This window comes from Dipodomys merriami, unplaced genomic scaffold (genome assembly GCF_024711535.1).
Source record: "Dipodomys merriami isolate MVZ:Mamm:240054 unplaced genomic scaffold, mDipMer1.0.p SCAF_16, whole genome shotgun sequence".
Classification (NCBI taxonomy): Eukaryota; Metazoa; Chordata; class Mammalia; order Rodentia; family Heteromyidae; genus Dipodomys; species Dipodomys merriami.
The window spans coordinates 9,387,926-9,400,059 of NW_027202937.1; the positions used below are offsets into that span (position 1 = coordinate 9,387,926).

General features: G+C 44.1%; 1 protein-coding gene across 9 annotated transcripts in view; it reads right to left on the minus strand.

Annotated features, from left to right (window-relative positions):
* The window catches only part of Anks1a (ankyrin repeat and sterile alpha motif domain containing 1A), a 186,949-nt gene that overhangs the window by 146,529 nt on the left and 28,286 nt on the right, over positions 1 to 12,134 (minus strand). The gene's annotated exons all lie outside the window — the stretch shown is intronic.

The window sequence follows — 12,134 nt, forward strand, 5'->3', positions numbered from 1 at the left end:
GCTCAAGGCTAGCATTCTACCACTTGAGCCACAGTGCCACTCCAGCCTTTTCTGTTTATGTAGTACTGAGGAATCGAACCCAGGGCTTCATTCATGCTAGGCAAGCACTCTACCACTAAGCCACATTCCCAGCCCTAATAGAATTAGAGGAATGGACTATCTTATCCACGGACCTTACAGTAAAGAGTGCAGCCACACATCATCTAATGACAGGAATGTGTGCTCTGGAGATTGTACAGGTGTGAAACATCACAGAGTATGCCTGCATACCTAGATGGGATTGGTCAATCACCTGATGGGACTGGCAGCTGTGGCAGGTTTGTTTACACATGAGGAGTGCTTCCTGCTGCACTTTTATAATGGCTGCGTCCCAGCCAGGAATCAGGAATTCCTCAGCTCACTGAGACCCTTGGGGGCCAGGGCTGTATGTGCGGCATGTGACTGTATCATGGAGGAACAGGCAGGAGGATCATGAGTTCCAAGTCAGCACGGGTTACATATGAGAGTGATTGGAGGTTTTTCCCACTTGATCTGGGAGAAATGGAGAAAACTGGAAGATAACGACCTCAGATGTCTGTCCATGGCCATCCACAGTTGGAGGACCTTTGCCAGCCTTGGCAAAGGGGCCCTTGGCAGCCCCACCCTGAGTGTTCCCTTGTGTGCCAAGGTGACTGGCTGTGAGGCTAGGCACTCTGCAATCCTCACCACCATGGCAGTGGAGCATTGTCCAGGCCTGAGGTCTCCCACTGAGGTGAAAGCTGTCTGGCATGTGTCCTTCAATGCATTCTACAGATCAGAGGGTACCAAGCACTCTAGAACAAGTTCCAGACACTCAGAAGCCCAGGGACTAGCCAGTTCCATCAGCACTTCCCTAGAGGGGCAGGTAAAAGAGAACACACCTTTCTTCCAAGGTACTCTTACAGAGCAGGTGTCTAGGCAGGCGCATATTCTATCCTCTGGGCTCTTGACTGAGTTTAAAAATAGGAAGCAAGTAAAGCTACAGGAAAGCAGAGTCCAAATCTTTTGAGCAGTTCTTATCTCATATTCATGTGCAAATGACAAAATCTGCCATCAGCAAGTCCCAGCCCCCTCCATACCATCTCAGCAGTTTTTAATGCAAACTAGCATCAAGGCAGTCTGTTTTTTATTTGGAAGCTAGGATGTTAAAATATAAACCAGTTGGCCCTTGGGCAGAAAAGTACAAAAGTGAAGTCAGATCTGCAGGTAAACACGTCTAACAGTCACAACTCAAAAGATCTTCTTACACTGGGGTGAAAGAGTGGCCTTACACGGTTGCTGCTATAAAAGACAAACTAAAGAATGAAGAAACATGAGCAGCCCCATGTTTGAAATAACCAGAAAAGGAACTAACCCACAGCTTTTCATTTCTAAAATAAAATGGGAGGAGAGAAGAAAGTAAGGCTGTGGTAAGGATGAAAGGAGAGGAGAATAAAGCAAGATTGTTTTAACTGAAGGTGTAGACAGTTTTTTTTTTTTTCTTTATATACCTCAGCCAAGAGAAACAGGTTTCACATGTGTAAGAGCAAGGGCAGTTTGGCTCAGAGCCAGCTGTCACACAGCCCAGTTTCCAACACTGACGGAGGCAAAATGGCAAGGATTTTATTTCTGTGTGAGTTTCCGGGAAAAGGGCTGTAGATAAGACCCCTGAGCTTGGTGTGAGCACAAATGAGAACATGACCAGGCAGCGGCCTGAGCAACGCCAAAATCACTTAACGCCAAACCAAGATCTAGGCAAGCGCCAAAGTGCAATTTCAATGACTCAAACACCCATTTCACCTTAATGTTCTAAGTATTCTGGGAACTCGAATGCTTCCTTCCTCATCAGCCTTCAGGAAAAATGCTTCAATATATGAAGCGTGTACAAGAAAAAAATGGCTTTCAGCTCTCTGAGCTATATATCTGGAGTTTCTCCATTCTGCTCCCTGGCTCAATCAGTCCTCTAATGCCAATCCAGCAAGGGAGTAAGGCCATAGTGTCTAGAATGAGCACCCTAAAACGTCAGCTGAACACTGCAGCTTGCCCTGTTCAAAGAAAACCACAAGGCTCTCAAATAAAAATGACTGGTTTTGTTGGGTTTTGTTCTGTTTGAGGTTTCCTTGTTTTGTTTTCTTGCTTTTGTTTAGTTTGTTAGTGCAAAGAATCAATTGTGTTAGTGCAAAGGATCAAACCCACGCCGTACCACACATGCTAGTGAGCTACAGCCTCAGTCCTGAAAATTTTCAACTGCAGTAATTTCGTCTAACTGGATAGGATTTTTCCAGACGTTAGCCTGGAAAACTCCTTTGTAAGATGTCAGACAGTCAAAACCATACATTGGTATGATACCCCCAAAGCCAAATGTTTAAAGGACAAGCAGTTGCTTCCAAAACAGTCGTATCGTTCTTCCATGATTAAATCCAAAACAGCCTTCTCATCACTCTACACATGACCCCTCTGACATTCTGCATTTTGAAATCCATTAGAAATAGCTGATCTCAAATTTAAAAACACAGACTTAGCTAATAAAGTCTATGAAAGTAGTCACAAAATGATCAGTGACATAAATTTCATATTACCAAAACTTTTAAAAAGTAACTTTTTTCTTTTTTTTCTTTTTTCTTTTTTTTTGCCAGTCCTGGGACTTGAACTCAGGGCCTCGGCACTGTCCCTGAGCTTCTTTTGTTTACGGGCTGAGAAGGTGGCTTAGTGGTAGAGTGCTTGCCTAGCATGCACGAAGCCCTGGGTTCAATCCTCAGCATCACATAAACAGAACAAGTCGCTGGGGGCCGGTGGTTCATGCCTATAATCCTAGCTACTCAGGAGCATGAGATCTGAGGGTTGAGGTTCAAAGCCAGCCTGTTCAGGAAGGTCCATGAGACTCTATCTCCAATGAACTACCAAAAAAGCCAGATGTCAGCGTGGCCCAAGTGATAGTGTGCTAACCAAGAGCCGGGTGCCTGCCGGTGGCTCACACCTATAATCCTAACTACCCAGGAGGCTGAGATCTGAAGATCACAGTTCAAAGCCAGCCCAGGCAGGAAGTCTGTGAGACTCTTAACTCCAATAAACCAGCCAGAAGTGTTGCTGTGACTCAAGAGGTAGAGCGCTAGCCTTGAGCAGAAGAGCTGAGAGACAGCACCCAGGCCCAGAGTTCAAGCCCTATGACCAACCAAAAAGAAAAAGCTCTAAGATAGTGCCTAAGCCCTATTTCAAGCGCCAAGACCAGCACAAAAAACAAACAAAAAGACATATAGACCAATTCATTATAGCCAAAGGATTTAAAGACATTCTTCCAACGAAGTTATATAAATGGCTGTAAGCACATGAAAAGATGCTTGATATCATTACTGATGAGGAAATGCAAATTAAAAAATCACTTTACAGAGGCAGGTGCAGTAGGGTGTAAATGTAGTTCCAGCTATTCTGGACTGAGGCAATGTGCACAGTAATTATGATCACTGAGCCTAGGAGTTTGGAGCTAGTTAATAAAATGAGATCCTGTCTTAAAAGCAAACAGGAGGCAGGAGTTGGGAATTTAACTCCAGTACTTATTACATGCAGAATCCTAAAAATGAAGGGGCCTGAAAAAGAATCCAGATGAATTCTCTCATTTAGTAGAAGAGGACACTGTGGTCAAAGCTGCTCTAAGCAGAACTGGGACGAGGACTGAAGTCAAAGCCTAGGTGGTGAGGATATAGCTGAGTAGTAGGCTGCTTTGCCTAGCATGAGTGAGGCCCCAGGGTTTAATTTGCTGCACTGGATGGAAAAGAGACAAAACCAACAAACCTGTGCCAGATTTTCTAGTACAGAGACTAAAACTTAGTCTTCCACTGGGTGCCTCATCCTCTGTTTTTTATCCACCCTTCTTGAGACATTATCAATTACCTACAGTAAATCTCTCCCATCTCTGCAACATAAAAGAACAGTCATATAATTATCAATCTCTCACTGTTTTTAACTCTTACTCATCCATTTTCCTATTCTTTAGCTTTTTGGAAGTGATAATAAGAGAAAGGGTATTTATTAAGCCAATTCTTACATCTATCTGAGTGTATTTTCCCAGACTTGCTTGTACATTTCAGGGACTTTCCTGGATGAAGGAAGTACATGAAGCCAACTGGCTTCATCCTCTGCTCTGATCTGAATGGAAGAAAAGGTACAGCAGTTTCCCTCCTCTACTCATCTTGAGCCATCTGGGTTAAGGTACAAACAGTGTGCCCAAGAAATAATGTCATTTCTAAGAAGTGAAAAAAGAAAGGCAAAGGTTCTGTAGATAAAAATAAAACTGAGAACCTGCAAAGCTAAAATGCCATGAAAATCCAAGATAAAAGCAATCTTTATGCCTGTAATCCCAACTACTCAGAAGGCAGAGACAGAACTCAGGAAGCTCACAGTTCAAGTCCAGCCTTGGGTTAGGGGAAGGAAGCTGATGAAACCCCATCTCAACCAATTAAAAAGTGCTAGGTACGGCGGGGAGCACTTAAAATCCTAGCTATGTGTTGGAACTGTAGCCCCAGCTGGCCCAGACATAAACACAAGATTGTATTTGAAAAGTACCAAAGCTGGGTGCCAGTGGCTCACACCTGTAATCCTAGCTACTCAGGAGGCTGAGATCTAAGGATCACAGTTCAAAGCCAACTCAGGCAGGAAAGTCTGAGACTCTAATGGCCAATATATCACAGAAAAAGCTGGTAGTGGTGTTGAAGCTCAAGTGGTAGAGTGCTAGACTTGAGCAAAAAGAACTCAGGAACAGTGCTCAGACAGAGGGTTCAAGGACCAGCAAAAAGAAAAAAGAAAAGTACCAAAAGCAAAAGAGCTAAGGGCCTAGCTCCAGTAGTTGAGCACCAGCCTAGGAAGCATGAGACCCTGAGTTCAAATCTCAGTACCATCCATCATAAAAAGTCTTTATTTGAAAGAAAAAAAAAACTCTTCCCTCTACTAGTCCAGAAGAAGGGTCATTCCCATAAATATCTTACCATACAAAATCATGACCATGAACATGCAAATGGGGTGAAAATGAGACTTTTTAGGAGATACAATATTCCCCAAGTTTGCAAAAATGTTGTTAATTTGCATCAGAGGAACTGTAGAAAGGCAGAGGAACTGGCTTCCTCAGAGGGGAACAAAACAGGGAGAAGACAAAGTCTAATCAGAGAAGCCCCTCATCAGCCCCAAAGAAAGTTAGTGCTGTGAACACTAGCAAACCTTTTCACATGCCAGGAATCTGGGAGCTGGAAGGATTAAGTAGCCTGCCCAGGTCACAGAGCATGAAGCAGGGCTGGAGCCAGGCTCTATTCTGCTGGGCTCCTCCCAGCTGGCAACACTACCTGGAGCGTCCACCTGCTTTCCTGATGCCAAGGTTTTCTCCTGTGCTCTGTCTACTGATGCTATTGGCCCTCTAAACCCAGCACCAGAGGCTCCTACCCCCCTCTCCACTGGTGTCTCCACAAACAGTGATGAGAAAACAGTAAAGATCAACATTAAAAACAAAATTTTGCTGGGCATAATGACACGTGTTTGTAATCCCAGAATTTAGGAGACTGAGGCAGGAAGATTATGAGTTCAAAGGCAACCTGAGCTATACAACATGGCTCTGTTTCAAATAAAAAGGAATATTCCAATAGAACTGGGAGAAAATTTGAATCTTCAAAAAACCTTACATTAGATAAATGTAGAAACCAACTCACTATTCTGGAAAATACTAATTCGTACAACAGGAAGCCAACAGTTTTCATTTATTAAAATGAATTTGAGGCGCTAGGAAGGTGGCTCAGTGGTAGAGCGCTTGCCTTGCATGCCTCTGAGGCCCTGGGTTCGATTCCTCAGCACCACATAAGCAGAAAAAAAAAGCCGGAAGTGGCGCCGTGGCTCAAGTGGTAGAGCACTAGCCTTGAGCTGAAAAGCTGAGGGACAGCGCCCAGGCCCAGAGTTCAGGCCCCATGACCGGACCCAAAAAAAAAAAAAAAAATGAATCTGAAATCCAAGATAGGGTAGAGAAAGATCAGTTCATGAATTTCAGAACATAAACAATGTAGCACAGAGAATTAGACAAAATTTCACAAAAACAAACATGGAAAGAAAGCTCTAATGGCATTTTTAGGTGTCTGGGTTTCATAACTTAAAAATCATAGTAAATCAGTATAATCTCTTCAATAAAGGCAGAGGTTGAATGTTTTGATTAACGTGACAAGCAAAGGTTTTGTTTGCAGGCGCTGAGGCTTGAACTCAGGGCCTGGACGCTGTCCTGAGCTCCTTTTGCTCAAGGCTAGCTAACACTCTACCACATGAGCCACAGCACCATTTCCAGCCTTTTCTGTGATTTGATTGGAGATGAAAGTCTCACAGACTTTCCTGCCCAGGTTGGTTTCAAACAGCAATCCTCAGATCTCAGCCTCCTGAGTAGCTAGGAAGAGCCAGGCTCGAGCCATGGGCCCCCAGCAAACAAAATGTTTTACACAAAGAAGCAGACAGCTAAATATACAAAATGACAATAATGAAAGCCAAAACAGCCCCCAAAGCTAGAAATCTACCTGGATATCTATTAAGTACACACAGATAAAAAGGCAGTCCAGTGCCCCATCTGGCTTATCGCAAGATATGCTCCAGAAAGGTGGGAACCTTTCTAGGCAGCTAGCTGTGACAGGGAGATCAAACATGGGTGGGACAATTTCATTCTTTTACCTGTTCTAATCTAATCAAGGCCCCACCATACAAGGTACTTTTGGTTTATGAGAGTCAAAATAGATGAAATCTAACCAAAGAGGGTTAAATGAAACCACCACCATCATTACAAACTGGACTGGAAGCTTGCTAGTGTGTTTCTCACACTGAGTGAGCACTTGCTATATACTCCAATACTATTCTAAGTGCTTTAGAGAAAAGCCTTTATGGAGCACTAGGCATTAATTCATCTCTTCATACTAGAGGTGAGGTAAATGGTGTCACTTCATCATACCTTGTCTTTGTGACACAAATTTGGAATCTGAGACTAGGAGAAGTGACATAACTTGCCCAAATTTACACAGCCAATGTTCACAATAAAAGTTTTTTATAAAAAGGTTCATAGAATATAAAAAGCAACTGTTAGCCAGGCACCGGTGGCTCACACCTGTAATCAGGAGGCTAAGATCTGAGGATCACGGTTCAAAGCCAGCCTGGGAAGAAAAGTCTGTGAGACTTTTTATCTCCAACAAACCACTCTTATCTCCAATAAACCAGAAATGACACTGTGGCTGAAGAGGTAGAGTACTTGCCTTGAGCTGAAGAGCTGAGGGACAGCACCCAGGCCCAGAGTTCAAGCCCCACGACTGAAAAATAATAATAATAATAAAAGCAACTGTTCCCTCCTCGGTGACCATGTAATATTCCCCCCCCAAAAAAACCTTCTTCAATAGTACCCCAAAGAGGGATCTGATGCCACCTCCAAAACAATGGCTCCAGCTACATGGAGAGAGGCTGTGGTAGTAAGTGCGACAGTCCCAGAGCCAGCTTGCTAGGATTCTGTCCCAACCACCTCAGTGTGAGACTTGCAACTCTGTGTACACTGCTTAACCATGCCTCAGTTCCCTCATTTATAAACCATGATGACAACTGTACCTGCTCCATAGGGGCGATTGTGAAGAGTTAAGGTATGACATAAGAAGCATGAGAACAGTACATGGAACGATGCATGAACAAGAGAGAGGGGAAGGAATGAGGGACAGAAGGAGGAAAGGAAGGAGGGAGAAAGGAGAGGGAGAGACACAGAAAGACAAAGAGAGAGAGACTAGCTCTAAAAGGAATAATTGCAGGACGGAGAGACAAAGCGAACTTGGATAGGGTCCTTAACCAATCCACCCTGCTGGGATAATGCATTTACTTGCAAGTTTGGGCTAAAACCGTGGCCTGGGGGAACCAGGGCTCTTCCTTATCATACTATTACAGCTTGCCTATGACAGAGTACTTCTGACAGGCTGATTCCAAGCGTGAAAATCTGAGCCCCTCAAATGTTCCTGTGGGGCTCAGGGCTCCCCGCTGCTCTGCTCTTCCACTGGGCTGCATCCTCATCAGTGTCTAAGTGTGGCCTATCTAAGCAGGAGAGCTAGACACTCATATAAGAGCAGAGTCATGCAGTCCATGAATACAGAGATGGAAAGGTAATAGTCCTGCTTTCTATCAAGCTTCAGAGGGTCCCTTATGGAAGGAACCCAAATTCTACCAGACACTCTAAAAAGCCTGTGTGATTAGAGGATGGGGGAAGGGAAGCGATAAAGCTGTGCGGTAGCCACCAGGAAGCAATATCCACATGTGCAACTTACACAAAGCAGGCTGTGCACAGCCAGATGCCCTGTGAATCAACCAGGAAAACGTTAGTCTTAGTAGGGTGCCTGGTCATTCACACCTGTAATCCTAGCTACTCAGGCTGGGGACTGAGATCTGAGAATTGTAGTTCAAAGCCAGCCAGGGCAGGAAAATCCATGAGACTCTTATCTTCAATTAACCACCAGAAAGGCAGCAGGAGAGCTGTGGCTCAATTGGGAGACTGCTAGCCTACAGCAAAAGGGCTGAGGGACAGTGCCCAGACCTTTAGTTCAAATCCCAGTACCAGCACACACACACACATAAAGAAATATCAGCCCTGCCTCCTGATCCCAGATTCACACCGTTGCCCTTCCCTAACCCCATCCTCTCAAAAGAAGCCCTCTAGGGGCTCCTCTAGTTTTAGGGAACAGGTGAGCAATTGCTCTCTAGCTTGTCACTCGCTGCATCTTCTACTGACCTGCATTTCTTTCCTATTCTTGTCCCTCTGGCAGCTTTCTCTCAGGGTTGAAGATCCAGGACACTTTGCACTAGTGCCTCCATCAGTCATCTAACTGTGCGTGTTGCAGAGCTGTCTCGATGTCCTTCCCTCCCTCATCCTCCCCCCCCCACCCCTTCTCCAGACTCAAATGGTATGCACTATCAGAACAGCTTCATGGCTGGCCTCCCACTCTGATTGCTGCTCCTCCCTTCAACCCAGCCTGGAAACACACACCTGACTTGTCTCCTTGAACTTCAGTTCCTGCTGTCCCTCCACAGCTCAGGAACACATTATCCCTCTTTAAAAGCTACTCTTTATGCCTATTTATGAACTCATCCTACTACCTATCCCCCAAATCACACACACAATCTACAACCTAATTTCCTACCTTGGTCAGCTTCTAAGATGTAACAGGGCCCTAAGACATATGCACACTGCCCTCTTCTGGGATACCCACCACCTCCAGGTGTTCTCTCAATATGACCATTCTATGCCCAAGGAAGGAAACCTCTCCTGACCATGCTCACCTCCAATTCTCAACTCCTGCAGCACTTGTACAGTTAGTACAATAATAGCTGTATTACTGAGTACATAGATATACCCAGCATCATCCCATGATTATTTGATCCTGATGGAATGACCCCATTTTGCAAATGGACAGACTGAGGCGAAGATACACTAAGTGATCAAGGGTCATACAGCAGGGACAACCTGGTGCCAGAGGCCACCTTATAACCACTATACAATAATTATCACTTGCTTCATATTGTACCATAATTACAAATTGCTCAACAGCAGGACCCATGCCTCTACTGCCCACAGGCAAGCCCTAGGGCTAATACCTGGTAACTAATGAGAGGAAGTAAGGTCAAGCCTCCAGTCAGAGACTGGGTCTGGTGTCTAGCAGCAGCTCCAAGAACAGCTTTCCTCCTCTTGGGAGTTGGATGGGCGGGGTAGAAAAACCAAGGTAACAAGTCTGCCAGTGAATCCTAGAGCTTGCTTTAAATAACATCTAAATGATGTGATTATTCCAACATGAAATCTACTTTCGTTTTTGCTCATTCTACACCTCTAAAGTCCATAGCCCAGGGATCTAAGATTCCACAATAAAAAGTACTGTTTTCTTCCAGAGGCATGATGGCTCACATCTGTAATATTAGCTACTTGGGAGGCTGAAATCAGAAAGGTAAAAAGTTAGCAATTGATGAAGCTGGGAGTAGTGGTATGCCCCTGTTATCCCAACTACTCAGGAAGCATAAAGAGGATGACCAAGTCCAGGCTGGTAGATCATAAATTCAAGAACCTACTTAAAACAATAACTAAACCAGAAGGGTGAAGGGAGTGGCTCAAGTGCCATCCCTGGGCCTAGGAACAATCACTATAGATGTCATTTGTCATATAAGACTTTAGCAATGGGGCTGGGAAGGTGGCTCAGTGGTAGAGTGCTTGCCTTGCATGCCTGAGGCCCTGGGTTCGATTCCCTAGCACCACATAAGCAAAAAGAAAAAAAGCCAGAAGTGGCGCTATGGCTCAAGTGGTAGAGTGCTAGCCTTGAGCTGAAGAGCTGAGGGACAGCACCCAGGCCCAGAGTTCAGGCCCCATGACCGGACCCAAAAAAAAAAAAGACTTTAGCAAACAGTCTATGAGCAGAAACTAGGGTGGGAGGACCACACTACTTGGAGGAAAAAAAAGTACTAAAGAGCATTTATAGAAGACTCAGAAGAAAAAAAACTTAATCATTCAGACATAAAAGGGCCTGCTAAGATAGTCAAAGCTTCTGAGAAAAAGAATAATGTACAACTATAACTAATAGAAACCAGTAAGGTACTAAGAATTAGAAATCTCCTTGTAAATTAATTTAAGGAAAAACTATGAGAACACTATAGAAAGTCTAATAGAAATAAATATTACAGTAACTGCTAAGCTACCTGTTTTAAAACATTAGGCTTCAACAACAAAAGCTAAAAGATATATATTTATTGGGTAGGAAAAACCAAAGTGATGGTAGAGGCAGGTGCTGGTGGCTCACACCTATAATCCTAGCTATTCAGGAGGCTGAGATCTGAGGATCACAGTTTAATGCCAGCCCAGATGGGAAAGTCTGTGAGACTCTTACCTCAAATAAACCACCAGAAAACCAAAGTAGCGCTGTGCTCAAGTGGTAGAGCGCTAGCCTTGAGCTGAAGAGCTGAGGGACAGAGCCCAGGCCCAGAGTTCAAGCCCTGTGACCAGCAAAAAAAAAATTAGAAATTAAAAAAAAAAATCTTTGACAATCAGGTGATATGAGTGAATGAACAGATGCCTCTCCAGTCATTCCATCTCCCTACCTCGTCACTTCTAACACATTTCTAACTCATGGCAGAGACACCCATTTGGAAATTCAAAAGCCCCTTGGCCAATGGTTGCCAAACCACATACAGAAATAGCTCTGCCGCAGGAAACATGAAACTGAAACAAATTACCCCAAGGAATGTCTCCTTTAGATGGGGTTAATGGCAGAGACAAGCAGGAAAATGCATTGTAGCAGCTTTTTGGAAAGCAGCTATGTTCACCCTGAAGACGCTTTTGGAAGCAGGGAATATGTACAAATCTTCAACTCATTTATGAGGACTATAATCTGTACTGAGGGCTATAAGATTCAAGTCTCTGGAACCTATAAAATCATAATAAGAAACCTAAAGACAGTTGAAAGGAAAGCTAAAAGAAAATGTATGTAAAGACCAGCCTCTGAGCAGACTTCACAGGCCTGGCTGGCTGGTTCATATTAACACCCATAAACACAGAGTAAAAGAAAAATACACACACACACACACACACGTTCATATTAACACCCATAAACAGAGTAAAAGAAAAATACACACACACACACACACACACACACACACACACACACACACACACACACACACACACACACACACACACACACACACACACACACACACACACACACACACACACACACACAAACCTCTATTCTACGCCAAGTACAACTAGATCCTGGAAGGCTGTGGAACCAAGCCAACATCCCTAAACACTCATTATCCACAAAGCTGACTTTATGAAACCTTCTTTCCCTCTGCAAGGGGACTTGGGCCATGAAAAAAATGCAGACATCCTTCCTTCCAACAGCTTGTAACAGGCCCAAATTTGCAGAGGGATGGTGGTGAAGGGTGGAAAGCAGTATAGAACCAAACTAAGGGTCAAACTGATCTACTCTCCTCTCCATCTGAACTCAGAATCATTTCCTCTGCTCTCAGTAAGAAAAACACCTTTCCTGGGTTATATAATTAATTTGCTCATTTTATTCTATGACTCAGTTTATAGCTCTACAACTGTCTGACCCTAGACAAGT